Here is a 24,297-nt window from a genome sequence, read left to right as displayed (position 1 = left end):
CACACACACACGCTTCAGAAGCACACAGGGCCATGCACACACGCCGTACACACACACACACACGCTTCAGAAGCACACAGGGCCGTGCACACACGCCGTACACACACACACGCTTCAGAAGCACACAGGGCCGTGCACACACGCCGTACACACACACACACACGCTTCAGAAGCACACAGGGCCGTGCACACACGCCGTACACACACACACACGCTTCAGAAGCAGACAGGGCCCTGCACACACACCGTACACACACACACTGCTTCAGAAGCACACAGGGCCCTGCACACACACCATACACACACACACATGCTTCAGAAGCACACAGGGCCCTGCACACACGCCGTACACACACACACACACGCTTCAGAAGCACACAGGGCCGTGCACACACTCCGTACACACACACACACGCTTCAGAAGCACACAGGGCCGTGCACACATGCCGTACACACAGACACGCGCGCTTCAGAAGCACACAGGGCCGTGCACACACACCGTACACACACACACACGCTTCAGAAGCACACAGGGCCGTGCACACACGCCGTACACACACACACACGCTTCAGAAGCACACAGGGCCGTGCACACACGCCGTACACACACACACACGCTTCAGAAGCACACAGGGCCCTGCACACATGCCGTACACACACACACACGCTTCAGAAGCACACAGGGCCCTGCACACATGCCGTACACACACACACGCTTCAGAAGCACACAGGGCCGTGCACACTGTACACACACACACTTCAGAAGCACACAGGGCCGTGCACACACGCCGTACACACACACACGCTTCAGAAGCACACAGGGCCCTGCACACACACCGTACACACACACACACGCTTCAGAAGCACACAGGGCCCTGCACACACACCATTCTTTACACACACACACGCTTCAGAAGCACACAGGGCCCTGCACACACACCGTACACACACACACATGCTTCAGAAGCACACAGGGCCCTGCACACACACTGTACACACACACACGCTTCAGAAGCACACAGGGCCCTGCACACACACCGTACACACACACACATGCTTCAGAAGCACACAGGGCCCTGCACACACACCGTACACACACACACACCGCTTCAGAAGCACTCAGGGCCCTGCACACACGCCGTACACACACACACACACGCTTCAGAAGCACTCAGGGCCCTGCACACACGCCGTACACACACACACACGCTTCAGAAGCACACAGGGCCGTGCACACACGCCGTACACACACACACACACGCTTCAGAAGCAGACAGGGACTGCACACGCCATACACACACACACTTCAGAAGCACCCAGGGATGTGCACACACACTGTACACACACACATGCTTCTGTGTAACTCAGACCACACACCCATGCACACATATACTGTTTACACACATGTACACACAAATGCAAGCATGTGGTTGCCTACACCATAATCGCACACGTACTTGTGTGTGCACAGATGCTATGGTTGCACACACAGGACCAGCACACACAGAAACATGAGCGCGCACCTTGACCTCCTTGAGGAGACGGGCCCTCGGGGGTCTCTGCGGGGACGCAGAACGGAAGGAGGCCGCGGCAGCGCCGGGGCCCGGCTTCCCCGGGGACCAGACCCGAGGGCCACCGCCAGCTCCCCGGCACCCAGCACCACGGCCCAGGGGCTCGCTGGGTCTCCAGGGCAGCACGAGAGACCGCGGAGAGGAAGCCCCGAGGCCCAGGCCCAAGGAGGACCCGAGCCCCCTCCCTGGACCCCGACGCCCCTCCTCCTCCCCAGGCCCCAGGCCCCACGGGACACGCGGCCCTCCGCCATGAGCCGCACCCCTGGGCTTCCCTCCCCCGCGGCCCTGCCCCTCCCGGGCCTCGTCCCCCCCAGCCCCAGCCCCCCCCGAGCTTCTTCGAGGGACCCTGACCAGCCAGCCCCTCGGGGTGGGCTCATCGACGGCTCCACAGATCCGTGGGTGAGGATCTTGGAAGGTGCCAGGCCCCCCGGTGCGTGTGTGTACATGCACACGCACACACGGGCACACACATGCACACGCACACAGCAAACAACTTGGAAAAAGCTGCCCACGCGTCTGTTGGACGCCCAGTCCGCCCACCGCACAGCCCGGCCCCCCGCGTCGCTTCTGAGAAGCCGCAGGAATAAACAGCACGCGAACGAGAGCCCGCCGGCTTTGTCCCTGTTCCTGACACTCTCTCACCCGCTGCTCCTCTGTGTGAGCCTCCCCCTCCCCCTCCCCTCCCCCCTCCCCCCTCCCCCTCCCCCTCCCCCAGGTCACCCACGCGAGCTGGACCCTGGGACCACACTTGGCTGCCTGCAGGGGCCGGGCGTGGCGGGCGTGGCGGGCAGGCCCTGGGGGCCAGAGGCCGGCACGGCCGGGGTGAGCGGGGGGGGGGGGGGGGCGGGGGGGGGCGGGGGGGGGGCCCCGTGGCCCCGAAGCCTGCGCTCCGGTGACTGCCGGAGGTGCGTGCGCCCCGAGCGGCCCGCGGGGGCGTCGTGATCCGCACCTGTGGCTCAGGCGTGGGAAGGCGTGCAAGGCCTGGGACGGCCAAAAACACGAGGGTGAGGGGGATGAAGATGACGAAGGACGCGGCGTGGGAACGGCCGCCGCCGCCCAGGCGCCGCGCTAGGCGTGTTCCTCACAGCTGCACACGCATCGGGCTTCACGCATCAGAGACTAAGGGCTGGGCAGGTGGCTCCGCGGTGGAGCGCTCGCCTACCACGCACGAAGCCCTGGGTTCGATTCCCCAGCACCACATACACAGAAAACGGCCAGAGGGGGCGCTGGGGCTCAGGTGGCAGAGTGCTAGCCTTGAGCGGGAAGAAGCCAGGGACAGTGCTCAGGCCCGGAGTCCAAGGCCCAGGACTGGCCAAAAAAAAAAAAAGAGAACGCTAGAATGCAGGCACGCAACACTGCCCGCTGCAAGCAGGCACCGGTGTGCTGGGACGACGTAGAAAGACCAGCGGCTTCCCGGACCCCCGGGGTCCAGGGCAGCTGGCCGGGCCCCGCCAGGGGGCCTGACTGCTCTTGGAAGTGAGGGACGGAAGGCCGTCCAAGTCCATCGCGCCGGGAGCCCAGCTGCCGCCCGCCCCGCCCCCAGACGCCGCCATCGCGCTCCGGCATGAGCCCCGAGGGCGGGGGCGGGGCTCGCGGGGCGCTTCTGCCCATCCTCCCCATCCTCCCCGAGTTCCCTGCTGGGCTCTGCCCATCCTCCCCATCATAGTATCTGCCCGCGCACCCCTGCACGGGTCGATCAAGGCGCTGACTTTGCAAATCTCAGTGTTTTCCACTGGCGATGCAGAGGGCTGTGAACCGTGGGGCTCCGCGTCACCCCGCGCCCGCGTCGCCCACCCACCGGTGCCCCGCGGGGCCCGCCCTGGGGTGGGAAGCCGTGTGCGCGCTGGCGGCTCGGAGTGGTGCGTGGCCAGGCTCCTCCTCCGGCCCAGACTCGTGGCGGGCGGGGCTCCGGGCTCCCGGGAAGGCGAGGACAAAGCCCCGGGGGGCCCGCCGGCCTCTGGCTCCTCTAGGCGGGCGGGGCTCTGGGCCCCCGGGAAGGCGAGGACAAAGCCCCGGGGGGCCCGCCGGCCCCTGGCTCGCTCCCGCTCTGGGTGGAGGTGAACCAACTCTGTCCGGCCCGCGTCCTCCGCCCAGGACCGCGTTGAACGCTCCCCGGCCTTCCTCTCCCGCCCGGCTCGCGGGTCCAAGAGCGGGCGGCCGAGACAGCCTTGCGTGTGGGGGCCCGGCTGGGCGTGGGGACCCCCCGCCCCCAGCCCCGGAGGCGGCCGAGCCGGAGCCCGGCGGCTCTTTGCACGCACGGTCTTGGCATAGAAACCCCGAAGGGCCCGGGCGAGGCTCGGAGGCAGAGTCCTTGCCTAGTGTGCGCGAGGCCCTCCGGCGCTGTGCAGAGGTGTGCACGCGCACCGCTCGCCACACCACGTACACACGGGACTCGGAACCGCCTCCTCTCCCGAGTCACGTCGGGGAGTCCCCTGGTGCCGCCGCTCTGGAAAAGTCCAAGAAACCCGAGCCGGGCTGGGAGGCGGCTCCCCTCGGCCCCCGGGGTTCGAGCGGGGGGGGCCTCCCCCCCAGAGCCCTCCCCCACCACGCCGCACCCGCAGCCAGCGGGGCCTGGCCGGGGGGCCCCAGGAGCCGAGGAACCGACGTGGCCGCCAGGAGTGACCACGGCCCGACCCGGCCCGCCCAGCAAAGACGACCGCCGTGGAGGGGCGGAAGGAGGCCGGTGAGAGGGGAGGGAAGGGGCCGGGCCGGGCGTGCGTCAGGGAAGGCGGCGGTGAGCCCGGCGTCCCCTCCGCATTCCTCCTCGACGGCTCCTCCTCGGAGGCGCCTTGCCCGCCCCCCCCCCCCCCCCCCGCTGGTGCATTGGAAAGCAGTCACCGGCCAGAGAGGACGGCCCCGCGGCGCCCCACGGCCGGGACCCCCTGCAGACGCACGGAGACGTCACCGGGGGGGGGGGGGGCGCACGGTGCGCCGACGCCCAGTGAGTGGGGAGGTGCCGCCAAGCCCCCCAACACGTGGGAGCCTCCGAACACGACGGGGCCCAGGCGCCAGCGGTGCGGGGCCTGAAGATCCCCGTTCTAAATCATCGCAAAGCTCCCGATGACGGCGCTGGACGCGGGGTCCTCGTGTTTGAGGGTGATTTTCTCTACGCCGGTTTTTAATTTCTGTCTCTGGTTTCCTTTGATCTCCTCAGGCTGCGGGTTGCAGGCTCCGTGTGCGGCCGTGTTGCGCGGAGCTCCCCCCCTGCGGTGGCGGCAGGGGCTGACGTGTATGCGTGAGTTGTTGTCCTGCCGGGGTCCTGCGAGCCGTGGCTCCACCCGCCCCCGCAGTCGGCTTGTGGCCTGGAGAGCGTTCTCTGCGGGCGAGTGCCCGGCCCCTGCACGATGCACGCGTGTGTGTGCCCGGCCCCTGCACGATGCACGCGTGTGTGTGCCCGGCCCCCTGCACGATGCACGCGTGTGTGTGCCCGGCCCCTGCACGATGCACGCGTGTGTGTGCCCGGCCCCCGCTCCACACCCGCTGCGTGATGAACGCGTGTGTGTGCCCGGCCCCCTGCACGATGCACGCGTGTGTGTGCTCCATCCCCGCTCACGCCGCTGCGTGATGAACGCGTGTGTGTGCTCCGTCCCCGCTCACGCCGCTGCGTGATGAACGCGTGTGTGTGCCCGGCCCCTGCACGATGCACGCGTGTGTGTGCCCGGCCCTGCTCACGCTGCTGCGTGATGAACGCTGTGTGTGTGCTCCGTCCCCGCTCACGCCGCTGCGTGATGAACCCGTGTGTGTGCCCGGCCCTGCTCACGCTGCTGCGTGATGAACGTGTGTGTGTGCCGGCCCCTGCACGATGCACGCGTGTGTGCCTGGCCCCCCGCTCACCGCCGCTGCGTGATGAACGCGTGTGTGTGCTCCGTCCCCGCTCACGCCGCTGCGTGATGCACGCGTGTGTGTGCCCGGCCCTGCTCACGCCGCTGCGTGATGAACGCGTGTGTGCCCGGCCCCCTGCACGATGCACGCGTGTGTGTGCCCGGCCCTGCTCACGCCGCTGCGTGATGAACGCGTGTGTGTGCCCGCCCTGCTCACGCTGCTGCGTGATGAACGTGTGTGTGTGCCCGGCCCTGCTCACGCCGCTGCGTGATGAACGCGTGTGTGTGCCCGGCCCTGCTCACGCTGCTGCGTGATGAACGCGTGTGTGTGCCCGGCCCCCCGCTCACGCCGCTGCGTGATGAACGCGTGTGTGTGCCCGGCCCCCCGCTCACGCCGCTGCGTGACGAACGCGTGTGTGTGCCGCGCCCCTGCATGATGCACGCGTGTGTGTGCCTGGCCCCCGCTCACCGCCGCTGCGTGACGAACGCGTGTGTGTGCCCGGCCCCCGCTCACGCCGCCCGCGTGACGAACGCGTGTTTTCCTGCCCGCTCAGCTGGGGCGTGGGCCACTGCGGCCTCCCCGGCCTGACGCGTCTCCCTCTCGTGGGCCACCTGGGCCCCAGAGTCCCGCGTCCCCACTGCGTCCCACAGACCGCCGGCGCTCCCCAGCCCGCGGAGGACAGGGGGCTGTGCTTCCCAGGCAACATCTGCCCCCCCCAACCCCGACTCCACCCCGGCCGCCGGGGTGAGCTTCCCGGCTCCGTGTCGCCTGGCACCCGCATCCGTGTGGGCAGCGGTTAAGACGGTTGATCGGACGTGAACTCACCGCCCGTGACGCACGGGGTCACGAGAGCCCCCGGCAAGGCCGAGCCCACCAGACCTGTGCGCAGCTGAGGGGCGAAGCGGCCGCCGTCCAGCTGAGGGGGAACCCGGGGGACCATGAGCCCCCCCCACCCCCCCCCCGGTGCACATCCCAAGAGCCCCGAGCTGTGACAATCCCAAGTCCATCGAGCTCTCAAGCACCGCTCTGCCCAACCCCCGCCGGGCACCGTCCATGCGCCCTGAGGACACAGGGTCCTCACAGAGCCCCCGCCCTGTGTGCACAGCCCCCCCGTGCGCGGAGCCCCCCTCCCGTGTGCTTGCCCTGGAAGTGGCTCGCTCCAGTGCTCCCCCCCTCCGGATGCCCATCCCCAGGGAGGAGGGCCGCCGCCAGGCCAGCGGCTCCGCCCGCGCCTCCAGGACAGGACTGGCGCCGCGCGCCAGGCTGGAGCCGCGTCTGGCCACGGCGGGGAGCCCGGGGCGGGGCCGCTCCACGGGCGGGGAGGCGGTGGCGCCTGAGCCACCGAGCAGACAGCAGGGAGGACACCGTGTCCAGAACTACGGAAGCTCCGGCGCCACCTAACCACGGAGAGAGGGGGCCACCCACGTGGCCCCCAGGAGTCTCTGGGAGTCTCTGGGGAGCGCTGCCTCAGGGCGGCGGGGGGGGGGGGGGTTAGCAGGCTTGGCCTCCGGTGCGAGATCCGCAGCCAGCCGCCCCCAGGTGCTCGCGGGAGGACGGCTGCAGGGCCCCGCACCGGGCGGCGTGCGGGGGGCTCCCGAGGCCCCGGCAGCTCCGAGTGGGGAGGGGGCCGGGCCGGGGCCTGCGGGCAGCGCCGGGCGTCGTGGGCAGGACGCCGGCCGCGGTGTGCGGCTGTCTCCGGAAGCGTGTTTATACCGGTCGTCTACGGTGGGGATACCGCAGGGCGGAGCGCACCCGCTCCCACCGCCCGGGACCCCACCGCTGCCGCCGGCCCGGAGCCCACCGGGATCGACAAACATCCCCGGCGCTGCGGCCGGTGGCTCCCGCCGGTCACCCGGCTGCTCGGGAGGCGAGCTCTCAAGATGGCAGCTCGAAGCTGGCCCAGGCAGAGAAGCCTCTGTGAGACTCTTACTTCCAATCACCCACTCGAAACCAGGAGCCATGCTGCGGCTCGGGTGGTAGGGTGCCAGCTTTAAACCAGAGAACTCAGCCACAACGCCCAGACCCTGAGCGCCAGCTCCACAACCGACCAAAGAACAAGTCACCTGGCTCGCGTGGGGGCGTCTCGTCTTCCTCTTGCTTCTCCATTGTTAACCAGAAAGGGCTGCTGAGTGACAGGAATTCACACACACACACACACACGCACACACACACACCCTGCTGGGTGACAGGAATCACACACACACACGCACCCTGCTGAGTGACAGGAATTCACACACACACACGCACACACCCTGCTGGGTGACAGGAATTCACACACACACACATACACACCCTGCTGAGTGACAGGAATTCACACCACCACACACGCACACCCCTGCTGGGTGACAGGAATCACACCACACACACACACCCTGCTGGGTGACAGGAATTCACACACACACACACACCCTGCTGGGTGACAGGAATCACACACACACACACACCCTGCTGGGTGACAGGAATTCACACACACACGCACACACACACACCCCCTGCTGGGTGACAGGAATTCACACACACACACACGCACCCTGCTGAGTGACAGGAATTCACACACACACACACACACGCACACACCCTGCTGGGTGACAGGAATTCACACACACACACACGCACACCCTGCTGGGTGACAGGAATCACACACACACACACCCTGCTGAGTGACAGGAATTCACACACACACACACACACACCCTGCGGGTGACAGGAATTCACACACACACACGCACGCACACACACCCTGCTGGGTGACAGGAATGCACACAAACACACACACATGCACACACACACACACCCTGCTGGGTGACAGGAATCACACACACACACACCCCTGCTGGGTGACAGGAATGCACACAAACACACGACACACACCCTGCCTGAGTGACAGGAATCACACACACACGCACGCACACCCTGCTGGGTGACAGGAATCACACACACGCCACACACACCCTGCTGGGTGACAGGAATCACACACACACACATCCTGCTGGGTGACAGGAATCACACACACACACACACACCCTGCTGGGTGACAGGAATCACACCACACACACATCCTGCTGGGTGACAGGAATCACACACACACCACACACCCTGCTGGGTGACAGGAATCACACACACATATACACACATCCTGCTGGGTGACAGGAATCATACACACACACACACATCCTGCTGGGTGACAGGAATCCACTCCGCTCCACACACATCCTGCTGGGTGACAGGAATCCACTCCCCTCCACACACACACACATCCTTCTTGGTGACAGGAATTCACACACACACGCCCCTGCTGGGGTGACAGGAATGCCCCTCTCGCTGCTGCAGATCCCTTGGCGTTGCTGTGGCGTTGCCTGGGCGCAGGATTTGCTCCTCCCCTGCTCTTGTATTGACGTGGAGTTCACAGAATCCTCCGGAAGAGCTTCCTCCCACGAAGCCCTCCTGCGCGGTCAGGTGCCCGTGGGAGGTTTTCCTGAGAACACCCAGGCTCACACCCCAACCTGCGCCAGGATGGGCCGGGGCCCCTCATCCGCCTGGTTCTCTGGCGCCACCGCGAGGCCGCCCTGCCCTGCCCGCCCTCCTCAAGCCGGGACTCGGTCATTCTCCCCGCCGTGGGTCCCGTCCACACCGCGGAACCCCCTCGGGGAGATGCCGGAGGAAGCCTCATTCCTGGGTGCCAGCTGGGTCTGCTGTTCCCCCCAAGCTGGCTAGCTAGACACCCAGCTGCCCCCTGGGGGAGACCGTGTGCCCCCCCAATTCACTTCCGCGTGGGACCCCAGAATGCAGCCTCATTGGAGATTGTCTTGGCAGCCGCAGTGAAGGAAGGCAGCCATCTTGAGATGACTTTGCCCTGGAGACAGGGAAGTGCAAGGAGCAGGGCAGGGAGAGGAGCGACCAGGAGGGAAAGGCGGGAAGGATGGAGAAGAAAGCAGAGGGGAGAGAAGCTGTGCAGAGCCCGGGGCCCCCGACCCCCCCCCCCCCGCCCGGCGCTAGCCAGAGTCCTGCTGATGGACAGGCTGCTGGCGACGGCAGACGTGGCGGCTTCCTGTGGGGCGCGGGCGCTGGGGATCGTGAAGCTGCAAGGTGCACACCAGGATGGCTGGTGCTGGCTCCACGTGGGGCTGGAGGGCCCGAGAACTGGGCGGGGGGTGGGGGACAGAGCACAGGGTGTGCCTGTCCTCACCAAGCCGTCCGAGACAGGGCTGGAGACACGGCGCGGGCGGCACCCCCTCCCCAGCTTCAAACCCGGCATATCCCCCCAAGAGACCCGGGCGGGGGGGGGGGAGTGGGGGGCTCTGCATCTGGAACATCTGGAAGGAGGCCTGGGCTGCTCTCCTCCCACCCAGCCCTGGGCTCTGCGGGCCCCTCCCCCTCCCCACCCCCCCCCCCACCCGCAACTGGAGGCCGCGCCCCACTCCCACAGTTCGGGTCTTTGACGGCCGCCCTGACTGTTGGGCGGGGGGCCTCAGGAGCGGGCCCGTGGGGGACCCCAGGCAGGGGGCCTGGAGCATGGGGGGGCCCGCGGCCTCACAGGGCTGGGGTACCCCGGGGGGGCGGGGGGGTGGACACCGGGACCACCCAGCCCGAGGTGGCAGCTCCCACCTGCTGGGAATCCTCACTTCCTTTGTCCCCCGCACCCCCCCGGCTCCCACCGGTGCCCTCTGCCTGTGCCCTGCACTCTCAGGCCCCCCACGGGGCAGGCCTCCACCGTGGCAGGACTTCGGGCGCCCCCTGGTGGCTGTCGGTGGGGCCCCCCCGGGCCCCCAGGGTTCCTGAGCCCTTGGGCCCAGCGGGGCGGGGGGGGGGGGGCTCCATGGAGAAAGCCCTCCACCGAGAGCAGCTGGTCCGACGGCCCTCCGTGGGGGCGGTGAGGGGCGGAGGCCGGCGGTGGGGTCTCGGGGGAACCCCCCCCCCAGGCCACCAGGGAAAGAAGGAGAGGCTCACAGAAGCCGCAGCTCAGTCGGGGTGCCCCAGGCCCTGGGCCCAATCCTGAGTCCCAGGCGTGGGCCGAGGCAGGCAGCGAACCCCCCAGACTCACCCACTGGAGCAGTGTGGGGGGTCCCGGGGCTCCCCAGGCCTGGGCCCTGGCCCGTGGCTGGTCCTAACTCCCAGGGGCCGGGAGAAGGGGGGGGCGCCGTCACCCCTTCTCTGCAGCCCCCTCCTCCACGCGTGTGGTGTTGTGTGTTCAAGCCGGGGCCCCACCCCACATCTGCGCGCCATCTCAGCGCCACCGAGCTCGTGCACTCGCGTGTGCCCGCCCCACCGGTGTCCACGCGGGGCGTGCGAGTGTCACGCCCACCCCGGGAAGCAGCTCCTCCCGGGCGTGCGGGCTCGGGGGGGGGGGGCTCCCACCAGGCTCCCCAGACGACTGGCCCGCCCGGTGGATGGAAGGCTCCCCCCTCCCCCTCCCCCCCCTCCCCCCTCCCCGCCTCCCTCCCCAGCCCAGGGTCCCGGCTAGGTTGGGGGCAGACAGAGCTTGCTGGCTGCGCTTCCGGGTAAATGCGATTCTAGAACCTTCTCCGCCGGGTTGTCCCCCCACATTGCCACAGCAGGGAGAAGACGCCGACTTCCCGCCCCCCCCCCCCCGGCTGTGGCGGGCGGGGCGTGTGCCCCCCCCCCCACACACAGACACACGCATTCGCGGGTTCAGGGGCGGCGACGGGTGGCCGGGAGGCTTCTTTGGGAGACGGAATGTTCTGGAATGAGACCGCGGGTGGTGGTACAGCGCGGCGGACACGCGGCAGCGCGCGGCGTTGGACAGCGAAGCGCGCAGCGGGGCCCTCGGGGCGTGCGGGGGACCTGGAGGTCGCCCCCCCCCCCCGCCCCCCCGCCCCCCCCGCCCCCCCCCCCCCGGCCTTCAGGCCTGAGCCCGGCACCATCAGGGCCAGGAGTCAGTGTTAGACTCTGCGCACGGGGAGGAGCCCAGGAGAGGCGGACGGACGGAGGGACGGAGGGACGGAGGGACGGAGGGACGGAGGGACGGCCGCCTCCACGGCCCCACTCGGCCCGCCCCGCCCTCCGGCCCCGGACCCGCGGCCTGGGGCTGCTGCGCGCCGGGAGGGCGGGCGGGCATGGAGGGGGCGAGCCGCGCGGGCCGGGGACCCCCGAGCCCGCAGTGCCCCGGCGGCCGGCGGGGGGGGGGGGGCTCGCGGGGCGCAGGGCCGTTCTAATTAGAAGCCTCCCCGGGTTCCGCAAATGGAGTATTTACAACTCTTGAGAGGGAGGTGATCATAATCGCGGCCTCCGCAGCGCCCCACAAACTCCCCCAGGCCTGTCATCAAGGCAAAGGCGAGAGCGGGGTGGGCGGGCGGGCCGGCCCCCGCCCGGGGCAGCGCGCGGTCCTCATCACGCAGGGATCCCCCTCCCCCTCCCCCTCCCTCTCCTCCCCCTCCCCTCCCCCTCCCCTCCTCTCCTCCCCCTCCCTCTCCTCCCCCTCCCCCTCCTTCCCCCCTTCCCCTCCCCCTCCCCTCCTCTCCTCCCCCTCCCTCTCCTCCCCCTCCCCCTTCCCCCTCCTTCCCCTCCCCCTCCCCCCTCCCCCTCCCTCTCCTCCCCCCTCCCCCTCCCCTCCCCTCCTTTCTTCTTTCCTCTCCTCCTGTCCTCTAAACGCGGCTACTGGCCAACCCACGGGGCTTCTCGGCCTAAAACAAAGCCCGCGCGCCGCGCGGGAGGAGGGAGGAGGACCCGGGACGGCCGGGGTGAACGCTCACGTCCCGCGGAGCCGACAGTGACCTTGAGAAGGAAGCCGAGCCACAGCCAGGACGGCAGGGTGTGCGGGGCCGGCGGGGCCTGGCGCGCGGGGGCTCCGCGTGGTGGGCGGGGCCTCGTGCGCGGGGGCTCCGCGTGGTGGGCGGGGCCTCGTGAGCCGTGGTGGGCGGGCCTCGTGCGCGGGGGCTCCGCGTGGTGGGCGGGGCCTCGTGCGCGGGGGCTCCGCGTGGTGGGCGGGGCCTCGCGAGCCGTGGTGGGCGGGCCTCGTGAGCCGTGGTGGGCGGGCCTCGTGCGCGGGGGCTCCGCGTGGTGGGCGGGCCTCGTGCGCGGGGGCTCCGCGTGGTGGGCGGGGGCCTCGTGAGCCGTGGTGGGCGGGCCTCGTGCGCGGGGGCTCCGCGTGGTGGGCGGGCCTCGTGCGCGGGGGCTCCGCGTGGTGGGCGGGCCTCGTGCGCGCGGAGCCCCGCGGGTCCCGGGTCCGCTGGGCCGTGCGCGGGCGCTGGCGGTCTACCCCTCGCTCTGCTCCGCCCGCCTGGGACGCCGGCCCCCCGCGAGGAGGCCGCGAGCCGCCGCGGGGCCTCGGGACGTCGGGACGGGCCGAGCCCGCAGCCCGGGCCTGGGGGAGGGCCTGGTGCCGGCCGGGGCTGCCGAGCCCCATCAGTGGGCACCCCGGCCCGGCCCACCCGCCCGCCCAGACGGCCCACGAGCCGAGCCCTGGGGGGGAGAAGGGAGCCCGAGCCAGACTCGCTCAGGGGGCGGCCACCGCCAGGGGCCACGCTCGCCCGCCCGCCCTCCGGGGACCACGCCTCACCCCGCCCTCCTGCCCGCCCGTCCTCCCGGGACCACGCCTCACCCCGCCCTCCTGCCCGCCCGTCCTCCCGGGACCACGCCTCACCCCGCCGTCCTGTCTCAAGTCTCACCCGCCCTCCTGCCACAGGAAGGTGTAGGTGGCTGGCCTCCTCAGTCCGTGGGGAGGGGGTTCTGGGTGCGTGGGGAGGGGGTCTCAGTGCGTGGGGAGGGGGGAGGGGGGTCTCGGTGCGTGGGAAGGGGAGAGGGGGGTCTCGGTGCGTGGGGAGGGGGTCTCAGTGCGTGGGGAGGGGGGAGGGGGGTCTCGGTGCATAGGGAGGGGGTCTCGGTGTGTGGGGAGGGGGGAGGTGGTCTCGGTGTGTGGGGAGGGGGGGTCTCGGTGCGTGGGTTGGGGGGAGGGGGGGTCTCGGTGCGTGGGGAGGGGGGAGGGGGATCTCGGTGCGTGGGAAGGGGAGAGGGGGGTCTCGGTGCGTGGGGAGGGGGGAGGGGGATCTCGGTGCGTGGGAAGGGGAGAGGGGGGTCTCGGTGCGTGGGGAGGGGGTCTCAGTGCGTGGGGAGGGGGGGAGGGGGTCTCGGTGCATGGGGAGGGGGTCTCGGTGCGTGGGGACGGGGGAGGGGGTCTCGGTGCATGGGGAGGGGGTCTCGGTGCGTGGGCAGCTGGCCTCCTCCGTGCGTGGGGAGGGCCGTCAGCAGGGACTAGAAACCTGGACAGCTCGTCTGGAGGTTGGGGACGAGTGGTGGAGCTGCGCTGATTCTGGATGCAGAGCGGGGGGCCGCAGCGGGAGGAGGGGGGCCGCAGCGGGAGGAGGGGGGCCCAGCGGGAGATGGGGGGTCCAGCGGGAGGAGGTGGGCCCAGCGGGAGGAGGGGGCCCCCAGCGTGAGGAGGGGGGCCGCAGCGGGAGGAGGGGGGCCCCAGCGGGAGGAGGGGGGCCCAGCGGGAGGAGGGGGCCCCAGCGGGAGGAGGGGGGCCCAGCGTGAGGAGGGGGGCCGCAGCGGGAGGAGGGGGCCCCAGCGGGAGGAGGGGGCCCCAGCGGGAGGAGGGGGGGCCCAGCGGGAGGAGGGGGGCCCAGCGGGAGGAGGGGGGGCCCAGCGGGAGGAGGGGGCGCGGCTCGCGAGGGGCGCTGCCCTGGTGACGGGCCACCGCCGCGCGTGTCCGGGTCCCCCGGCGCTGCGGTGGGTTGAAGGCCTCGCTCCCGCAGGCCGGGGGCTGCCCTGGGGGGGGGCAGGGCCAGCCGGGTGCCCGGGGCCCCTCCGCCACGGGAGCCTTGGGAGGTGGCGCACAGAGCTCCACGCGGCGTGTTTCCCCAGGGCGAGTCACGTGACGGCGGGGAGCCGGGTCGGGAGGAATCCTGCTGAGCGGGGCGTCCTCGCACCGCGCTGACCCCGGCAGATCTGTGCACACCCCAGGCAGCCCCCCCAGGGACGCGCACCCCGGAAAGGGCAGCCGGGCGCTCCCTCCCCGAACCCACGGGCTCCGACGGCCCCGTGCCCAGCCGCTCCCGCCTCCCCCACCACGCCCGCGGCGCACAGACACGGGCACCGGACCAGGGGCCTCAGTGGGGGCCTGGAGCTGCTCCCCAGCCTCCCCCAGACCCCAGCACCCCACCCGGGACCCCCGGCCTCCCACCGCCCCACCCACCCGGGACCCCCGGCCTCCCCCACACCCCACCGCCCCACCCACCCGGGACCCCCCGGCCTCCCCCACACCCCACCGCCCCACCCACCCGGGACCCCCGGCCTCCCCCACACCCCAGCGCCCCACCCACCCGGGACCCCCGGCCTCCCCCACACCCCAGCGCCCCACCCACCCGGGACCCCCGGCCTCCCCCACACCCCACCGCCCCACCCACCCGGGACCCCCGGCCTCCCCCACACCCCAGCGCCCCACCCACCCGGGACCCCCGGCCTCCCCCACACCCCACCGCCCCACCCACCCGGGACCCCCGGCCTCCCCCACACCCCAGCGCCCCCCCCGGGAGCCAGGGCAGGAGGTTGGGTCCGGCCCCGTCCCCTGGCTGCAGGCCCGGGACGGGGTCGGGGCTGCCTCCTTCCTGGCCAGGCTCGCTCCCCCCAGCTGCCTGACTGTCGGAGAGGGCGGCGGGGCTGCGGGGCCCTCGGCCTCCTCAGAACGCCGGGCTGGTCTGTGGCCCCGGGCAGGAGGGGGTCCCGGGCCCCCCGAGGGGCAGGGAGGGAGCGCTGGGCCGCAGCCTTCCCGGTGCTGCATGAAGAACAAGCCCGGCTCCCCGTCCGTGTGCTCGTAGATGGCGTCTACTTTAGACAGCGCGGCGGCGCTGCTTCCCCCTCGCTCCCGGGCTGGGACGCGGCCTCCTCTGTGGGCGGCGCAGCTGTGGCCCTCGGTGCCCGGGGCCGGGCCGGGCGCAGGCGGGGGGAGCCTCCCGCCCCCCGCGGGGGTCCAGGGGGAGCGCCTAACTAGAAGCCTGTGCGCCAGCAGGCGGTTCCGAGCGCCACCCTCCCCTCCCCAGGCCCCCGACGCCCACGGGCTCTCCGGGCCCGCAGGCGGAAGGGGAGGCCTGGCCGCCCGCCGAGCAGTGGCCTCCCCGGGGCCTCCCCGGGCAGCGTGTGCGCCGGAGACTCTGAGAAGACACCCGTGGAGGCGGGGCCTCGTGGAGGCGGGGCCTCGTGGAGGCGGGGCACCCGTGGAGGCGGGGCCTCGTGGAGGCGGGGCCTCATGGAGGCGGACCACTCGTGGAGGCGGGGCACCTGTGGAGGCGGGGCATCATGGAGGTGGACCACTCGTGGAGGTGGGGCCTCGTGGAGGCGGGGCCTCGTGGAGGCGGGGCACCTGTGGAGGCGGGGCCTCGTGGAGGCGGGGCCTCGTGGAGGCGGGGCTCCCGTGGAGGCAGGGCAATCGTAGAGGCGGGGCACCCATGGAGGCGGGCAATTGTGGAGGCGGAGCACCTGTGGAGGCGGGGCCTCATGGAGGCGGGGCCTCGTGGAGGCGGGGCAATCGTGGAGGCGGGCCCTCGTGGAGGTGGGGCACTCGTGGAGGCGGGGCTCCCGTGGAGGTGGGGCCTCATGGAGGCGGGGCCTCGTGGAGGCGGGGCACCTGTGGAGGCGGAGCACCCGTGGAGGCGGGGCAATCGTGGAGGCGGGCCCTCGTGGAGGTGGGGCACTCGTGGAGGCGGGGCTCCCGTGGAGGCGGGGCCTCATGGAGGCGGGGCCTCGTGGAGGCGGGGCCTCGTGGAGGCCGGGCACTCGTGGAGGCGGGCCCTCGTGGAGGTGGGGCACTCGTGGAGGCGGGGCTCCCGTGGAGGCGGGGCCTCATGGAGGCGGGGCCTCGTGGAGGCGGGGCAATCGTAGAGGCGGGGCACCCGTGGAGGCAGGCAATCGTGGAGGCGGGCACACCTCCAGGGCCCACGCAGGAGAGGTTTGTGTCCCATCCGGGCCTCTGGGCCCCTCTGCCCACTGGGCTCCCCCAGGCAGCGGACGCACCCCCGTGGGCTGCCCCCCGGGGGCTGTGTCCCACCCCGGGTGGGGTCTGCAAGCAGTGGCCACGCTTTGCAGAGGGTGCCGGAGGCCACGCTCTAGATCGTGCCAGGAGGGCTGGGCGTGGGTCCCCATGGTGGGGCCCGGGAGGTGTCCGGGATGAGCCCCAGAGATGCCGAGAGACGTCCTCCCCTCCACCCACACCCCCCCTCCCCCGTCTGCTGAGCTGAAGCTGCGTGGGACCATTTGCAGCTTCCTGTCCAGGGATGCAGCCCGCCAGCACCGGCTGAAGGCTGTGCCCTCCATCCTCACCCGCGGCCCTGGCTCCCAGGAGCGGCTGTGCCCGGGACCGAGTCCTAGCAACAGCACCCGCGGGAGCAGCGGGCCTCCAGAGGGGGTCCCGCACGCCTCCGGGAGCGGCCTGAGGACGGCCCAGCACACCGCTCCCTTGTGGCCTAGAACGGGGAGCCAGGCTGGGATGACACACTCAGAGCCGGGTGCTCCTCAATGGGGCAGAGCTGGGGCCTGCCCCCCACAGAGCCACCAAGCTGGGGGGCTGCTGCTCTGGGTGGCCCCGGCGGCCGGCGCTACCCACCAGGCCAGGTCCTGGGCAGCCCCCGTCCTTCCCCTCTCCTGACAGGAGGATGGCAGCTCTCCCCCCCTCCCCCCCCCAGGATGGAGGGGGTGCTCCACACTGGGAGTCCTCCCGGCTTCCTGGCTCTTCTCCTCCGGCCTCACGTCCGGCCCTGTCCTCGCTGTCCCCGGGATCTCACCGGCCGGCCTTCCCGTGCCCGGTGGAGCGCCCTGCCAGACTGGCTCGTCCCTGGGAGCTGGGTTTGGGGTGCGCGGTCAGAGCATCGGGGCCAACGGGGTGCTCTGGCCGCCCCATGGCCAGGCCCCCTGCGGGCCAGCGGGGCAGACCGGGGGTCAGAGCCGGTCCGCGAGGCTCCCTGGGGCGCCCGCAGACCGCGGTGGCCCTCCTGGCTGGGCCAAGACCCGCCGCCCACGTGTCCTGTGTCCAGCCCCGAGCGACCGGAACCCCTGCGGGAACCCTGAGGCCAGGGCCAAGCGTCTGGACCCCACTTCCCGGCGGGAAACTGGCAAAAATCTTGGGGACCGGCAAGTGCCACAGGAACCAAGTGATGTCACGAGCACAGGTGGCCAGACAGAGCCGGGCCAGGGACCGGGGCCTGGCCGGGAGTCCTGGGCACACGGGACCCTTGGGGCGGCCTATGGGGGAGACCCACAGGCCAGGGGAGCTGGGAAGACGGCGAAGGTGAGGTCAGGGTGCGGAGGCCCAGCGAGAGCCCGGCCAGAGGCCACAGTGCGGGCGGCGAGGCCGTGCCTCTGCCCGTGCTCCCTCTGGGCAGCGCTGAGACCATCACGGAGGCCCCAGGAGGCCGCGCCTCCGCCCGTGCTCCCTCTGGGCAGCGCTGAGACCATCACGGAGGCCCCAGGAGGCCCCGCCTCCGCCCGTGCTCCCTCTGGGCAGCGCTGAGACGCGGTCACGGAGGCTGGGCACCCTCCGCGGGCCCCAGCTCTGCGAGCTCACTGGATCGTGATTGAGAATCCCGACCACACAGGCCCGAGTGTGATGTGTTTGTGTGGAGTTACAGGTAGAGGAGAGCGGAGGAGCAACGGCACGGGCGGCCTGGCCTGGCTCCTGCGTGTGTCAGCCCAGCCTGTCCTGTGCACTCCTGCGTGTCAGCCCAGCCTGTCCTGTGCACTCCTGTGTCCCGTGTGCTCCTGCGTGTCAGCCCAGCCTGTCCTGTGCGCTCCTGTGTCCCGTGTGCTCCTGCGTGTGTCAGCCCAGCCTGTCCTGTGTGCTCCTGTGTCCTGTGTGCTACTATGTCCTGTGTCCTCCTGTCGTGTGTGCTCCTGTGTCATGTGCTCCTGTGTCCTCAGGGGTCCAGCACTTCACCCCCCCCATCACTCGCGGCGTCCACTGAAGCGTTTTGTGGCTGTTGGATTTACTCCTGGGTGCTCTGTGAGTGGCGCTGAGGTTTGAACTCGGGGCTTTGTGCTTGGGAGGCTGGCCACATATGGCTTGGGTCTTGAGAGAGGGCCTGGCTTTTTGCCAGAGCCGGGCTGGACTGTGGTCCTCCTATTTAGGCTATAACTGGGATGGCAAGCACACACCAACACGCTCAACCTCTGTCACCACGGGTCTTGCACACTGTTTTCCCAGAGGTGGACTAGAAGCACAACCCACAATCCTCCTGACCCCAGCTCCGGAACAGTTAGGATTACAGCTGTGTGCCACCATGCCTAGCTTTTGTGGACAGGGCCTTGCTGTCTAGCACAGGACGGCCCTGCGGCCCTCCTCCTCCTGTCCGCGGGGGTCACAGGTATTCACTGCCGTACTTAAACTCTTTTTAATCTCAAGTTTTGATCCTTCACTGCTAGTATGTAGAAATATGCTTGGTTTTGCACTTGTTCTTGTGTCCAGTAACCTTGCTAGTTCTGTTATTGGGCTTATTAATTTTGTGACTTCTGACTTCCTGTCTTGTTATCCGCGATTTCCCCCTTTCCACTAGCTGTCTCGCGCATGGCGGGGCGCCCGCCTCCTCCGCGGCTCCCCTATCTTGTGAGAGCCGTCCACCTCTCCCTGGTGGGCGGGAGGGTTGATCCAAGGCGTCCTCGTGTGAATGTAGGCTTCCTGAGATTCTTAATTGGCCAGAATTCTTGTGTGAGCAGGCGTTAGCTTTTATTAAGTGTTTTTACGAAGTAACCGTATCCGAATGTTCAGCCAACCTTGCATTCCTGGGACAAACCCTACTTGGCTGAAGTTTTGCTTGTCTCAGGTCTACCTTGGTGCACGCGGCTTAGTCAGGTCTCCACTCACGTTAGGTATGGGAGCCATGCTGGGTCTTTTTCCCTGTCCCGAGTCTGTGAGGCTCCGTGGTGTGGCAGAGCTCCTCAGGGAAGCTACCAGAGCCCCAGCTTTGTGGGAATGTGTGTGTGTGTGTGCGCGCGCACGCGAGTGTGTGTGTGGAGAGGGTGCAATTATTAATTCCATTTTTACTACTTGTTAGTGGTTTATTCAGCATGAGCTAATTTTGTCTTCCCCAAATGTAGTAATAATTTATATTTTTTGATAACCTCTGAACACTCACTCCTGTTAACATTTATTTGTATCTGTTGCTAGTGTTTTCTTAAATATTAGTTTTTACCAAAATAAAAACCAGGAAAGGCAATAATGCGTGCGTCATGTAGATTATGTCAGTCTGTGGGTGACAAGGGGCGTGGATGGGGTGACGGGGCGCTGGGGTGCAGGCTCCCTGGGGAAGGCGGAGCGGTGGGGAGAGTGGACAGGGCGCTGGGCTGGCGCTGGGCTGGCGCTGGCGGAGGCCCCGCCGCTACCCCGGCCTTGAGAGCCTGTGCTTCTGCCTGTCAGGCCTGCCTCCCGGTGCTGCCTGAGTAGCACAGGGAAACGCAGTACCGGGCGGAGCTGCCCTGCTCCGCGCGCGCGCCCCAGCGGCTGGCCCCTGGCTGGCCTCCCAGCGCCCTGCTGAGAAGGCGGGGACTCCGGTCCAGACGCCAGGCAAGCGGGGCAGAGGCCCGGGCAGGAAGCAGCGCTGCCAGCCGGCCTCCCCGCTTCGTGTGACCTCGATCCCCATCCTCTTCCTCCCCACGCGAGCCCTCGCGTGGATCCCACCCTGCCCGCTCCCTCCCCCTGCCTCCCTCCTCATCCTCACCGTGACCGCCCCTTGCCCCTTCCCACCCCCTCCTCTCACGCCCGCGTCCCTCCCTCTGACTTCCCGGCCTCGTGCACTGCGGCTCCCGGCCCCGTCTTCCTGGCCCTCACCGTGTCACCAGGCCTGTGACACGCCCCTTGTGTTTCCCACCACGTGCCTGCGTTCACACGCGTGTGCACGTGCTTCCTGTCCCCCCAAAGGGCGGCTCAGCCCATGGAGGTGCAGAGCCGTGACTGCAGCCTGACGCCACTCACACCGGCATGCGGCCGCCGGGGGCCAGGCGCCTCTCCTCCCCGCGCCCCTGGCTCCTCCCCGCACACCTGCACGCCCCCCACCCCCCCACCCCCACGGACCTGGCTAGGGGCTTGTGGGCTGGGTGTGCTTTGCTGTCTCCACCTGGCTTTGAACCCGGGAGGCCAAGCTGACAGATCCACGGCCCTCTGCAGGTCCAGGCTGCAATTCCTGGGAGCACCACTAGGAGGCAGCGTCCTGGCCCTGACCTTTGCCCCTCGTTCCTGCAGCTCCTCTCCCCACAGCTCCGTGGGTCCCGCAGCCCGGCCTCCTCTCACCCGTGTCTGACATCCATTCCTTGGGGTGAACTCGGTTCTTACACTAGGAGGGGCTGCCCCCTTGGTTGTGAGAACACGCTTCGTTTTCCTGACTTCCCATGCTACAAGTTGTCGCATCCGCCCCGGGAGGGGGACACGCAGGTGCCCCCGCTGGTTAAGTCTTCCCCCATCTACCCGGGTAACCTGCACCCCTGGAGGCAGTTACGCCCCCTTCCCTGAGGTCCCATCCCGATTCACCTGGCCACACCCCCTCGCCCCCCCCCCCCCGACAAGGCCGGGCGGGGGTCCCCCTTTCTCCTTGGCCTTGCATCACCTTGGCCAGAGGGCAGCGATTCGGGAATACACTTTTCTCTCCCGCGTGAACACCCCGTGGCGTTCTCCTTTATCGGCTCCCTCCTTTAATAACTTACACGAGTGTGTCATGATTTCAAAAGCCAACAAGGCGCCGGTGCTTTGTAACAGTCACGGCACAGGGACTTCCCAGTGCGTGATCCACACTGCGCACCGCCCGAAGCCCCTCTCCCTTCACCCCGGGCCCGGGAGCCCGTCAGCCCTGCCTCGTGTGGAGCAGGCGGTGGCCCGCCCTCCGGGCACCGCCGCCCCCGCCGGACGCCTTCCTTACCCGTCAGCCTGCTGCAGGGGCGCGAGTCACCCTTGATGATCCAGCTCTCCCGTTCGCGGGCTCTGGGCCGGCCCGTCGGAGGCCAGCGAGGGCAACTCACTCTGGGGCTCAGAGACAACGGGGGGGCGGGGGGGAGGCCAGTGCTGTGCAGGGTCCGCGGGGAGCAGAGCTACGCGGGGCGTCTGGGAGGTGGTGCCCGACGGGGGGAGCCAGGCTGGGGGGCTGCCGGCCATCTGCGAGGCACACCCGTGATCACCCCCGGGGCCGGTCACTGCCCAGGGCTGTGCGGGAGCCTGGCGGGGGCGCCAGGGAGCCACGGGTGGAGCTTGGGGGCCGTGTGGGCGGCTGGACCCGTGCGTGTCTCCCACCCTGCGGGGGTTCCAGCTCCCCTCAGCGCCGCTCGAGGAAACGTGCGGGGAGCAAAGAGCACGAACCGGGCAAGGGCAGTGCCTGCGGCCCCGCGGCGCCCAGGCCCGCGGTCCCATGGTGCCCTGCGGCCCCGTGGCCCCATGGCCCCTAGCCCCACAGCCCCCATGGTCCCGTGGCCCCGAGCCCCCGTGGTCCCCAGCCCCGTGGTCCCATGGCCCCCAGCCCTTTGGTCCCATGGCCCCCGTGGTCCCGAGACGCCTGGCCCCCGTGGTCCCGTGGCCCCCAGCCCCGTGGTCCCATGGCCCCTGTGGTCCCGAGACGCCCAGCCCCCGTGGTCCCGTGGCCCCCAGCCCCGTGGTCCCATGGCCCCTGTGGTCCCGAGACGCCCAGCCCCCATGGTCCCGTGGCCCCCAGCCCTTTGGTCCCATGGCCCCTGTGGTCCCGAGACGCCCAGCCCCCATGGTCCCGTGGCCCCCAGCCCTTTGGTCCCATGTCCCCCATGGTCCCGTGGCCCCCAGCCCCGTGGTCCCATGGCCCCTGTGGTCCCGAGACGCCCAGCCCCCGTGGTCCCGTGGCCCCCAGCCCCGTGGTCCCCTGGCGCGCGGCCCCCGGCGTCCCCCCTCTTGGAGCCCCGGAGGAAGCGAGTGCACAGGCAGAGCGAGGGCTGGAGGGCAATCTTTATTTACACCACAGAGTAACAAGTGTGTGATGTGGCACAAAACACCGGACTCCGGGAGGTGGCCTGGTGACCATCCACCACACAGAACACACGGGGGGAGGGGCCCCGCGCGGGGCGGGCCGGAGAGGCCGGCGGGGGAGAACGGGGGTCAGTTACAGGTGAGAGGGCGGCCCGGCCGCGTGGGGCCCGCGCCCCCCAAGCGGCGGCGGGGCAGCCGGCGTCTGTGGGTTTACACCAGAGATGCTTGCTGTTCTCAGAAACCGGAAGCGTGCCCTGCGTGGGGAACACTCACCAAAGAGACACAGAAACCTGGCTGCTGGCTTTTCTAGGAGCTTCTGACTCAGTGTCCGAGTCAGCCAGCCTCCCGGGCTCCGGCAGGGCATGGCGGGGCTCCCCCAGCCCGGCCTCGGTTGCGATGAACCACAGTGCATGGCCGCGGGCGGCGGGCAGCGCGCCTGGCCCCAGGGAGGAGAATAAAAGGAAACAGAGAAACAAAACGAACGTCTTCCCCATCCACGTGGGAGACAGGCAGGCCGCTCCCAAGGCGGAGTCGGCGCTGCACAACGCTTTCCACGTAAATACAATAAACTGCCACGGTGTGCCACGAGGCCTAGGAAAACTGCTCTCGGGGTGGCAAGTGGTGACGGAGTCCTTTTTATTTTCCTTACAAGAAAAAGTACAGTTTTCTTAAGAGTAAGTTCAGCGAGACTCACACGCCCCCCTCCCCTTCAATGCTGCACACGTCACGGGAGGGGGGGACCGAAGGCATTTTCTTCCTCTTCCCCAAAGCTGCCGAGTCTGGCGTGCAAAATCTGTCTACACTATAAAGACATGCCGGGCAAACGGTCCATGCTACCTCCAGACGTAGGAAACTTAAAAAAATAGAGTCATATATCTATATCTATATATTTATATATGTATCAATGCCCAGAAAACACGTGGGCCCAAAGTCTACAAAAAGAATGGAATGAGCACGCGCCGAGCGGGGGAGGAGCGGCCCGGCCTCCCCTGCAAACACGCGCGGAAAGGAAAGAAAAACCCAACAACTCGAGGACGCGGGCGCCCGAGCCCAAGCCCCGGAGGCCGGCGGGGCGGGCGGCCCCGGGCACAGGGCGGGCGCCCGCGGGGACGGGGCACGGCGCGCGGGGGCCGCACACCCTGGGGTAAAGGGATGTAAAGTGCTCTCGGGCGCCGCCAACGACCCCCGGCCCTCGCAAAGAAAGGAGAAGGCCGGAGGCGCCGGCCCGGCGGGGGAGGGCGGACGGTGCCCACCCCACGCGGCTGCCCTGCGGGCACGAGGCCGGGGGCGCTGCGGGGAGGACCCGGCGGGCGGGCCGCCGCTAAACACAGCCCCGAGGGGCCGGGCGCCGCCCTCATCTTCAGAGAGCCGGCGGATGCCCCGCCGCCCCGTCGCGAGGCTGAGGGGCAGGTGCGGGGCGCAGGGCATGGCGGCGGGACCAGCACGGTCACCTCAACTGCCACGGGCGAGGGGAAGGGCTGGCGGTGCCCCCAAACACCCCTCACGGCCTCGGTCCTGCTCCCCACACCCAGCGGCCGAGAACCCAGGACGTCGTACGCGTCTGGGCACACGTGTGGCCGAGCTCTCGGCTGCCCTGTAAACCTGCGCCCGCCCCGAAGCCCGTTCCGGGGGCCCCACCGAGCACGTGCACCCCATCCCCAAGGCTGAACCGGACACACTCCGGAATGAAATCGGTGGCTTCCAGTGCCAGAAAATAAGTTACCAGGAAGAGCGGCCATCGGCCACTGGCGCGGAGAAAGAGCAAAGAGGAGGCCTGGCCGGCCGGCGGGACGGCAGCCTCGGCGCGACCCAGACGGGTGTGGCGGGAAGGGTGGGGCCCGGCTCGGGGCTGCGTGCAAAGCCGGAGACGGAGCTCTGCCCCGGCCGAGTGGCCGGAGAGGGGCCCGCGGTGTGTAATGCTGACTTCCCGGTGCCCGGCGCCCGCCCACCCGCACCCGAGGGGGCCAGCACCCCACTCTTCGTAATGCT

The 24,297-nt window shown here is 69.6% G+C and overlaps 1 long non-coding RNA gene across 1 annotated transcript; it reads right to left on the bottom strand.

Annotated features, from left to right (window-relative positions):
- Positions 1-2,447: 2,447 nt before the first annotated feature.
- On the bottom strand, positions 2,448-23,400 carry LOC125350139. The gene is made up of 3 exons (XR_007210677.1): positions 23,037-23,400; positions 18,200-18,205; positions 2,448-2,458 (listed from the first exon to the last, which is right to left on the bottom strand). It is a non-coding gene; the product is annotated as an uncharacterized LOC125350139 (long non-coding RNA).
- Between the last annotated feature and the right edge of the window lie 897 nt (positions 23,401-24,297).

This window comes from Perognathus longimembris, chromosome 4 (assembly GCF_023159225.1).
Source record: "Perognathus longimembris pacificus isolate PPM17 chromosome 4, ASM2315922v1, whole genome shotgun sequence".
Lineage (NCBI taxonomy): Eukaryota > Metazoa > Chordata > Mammalia > Rodentia > Heteromyidae > Perognathus > Perognathus longimembris.
The sequence above is the reverse complement of the archived record's forward strand: the minus strand, read 5'-3'. Positions and strand labels throughout refer to the sequence as shown.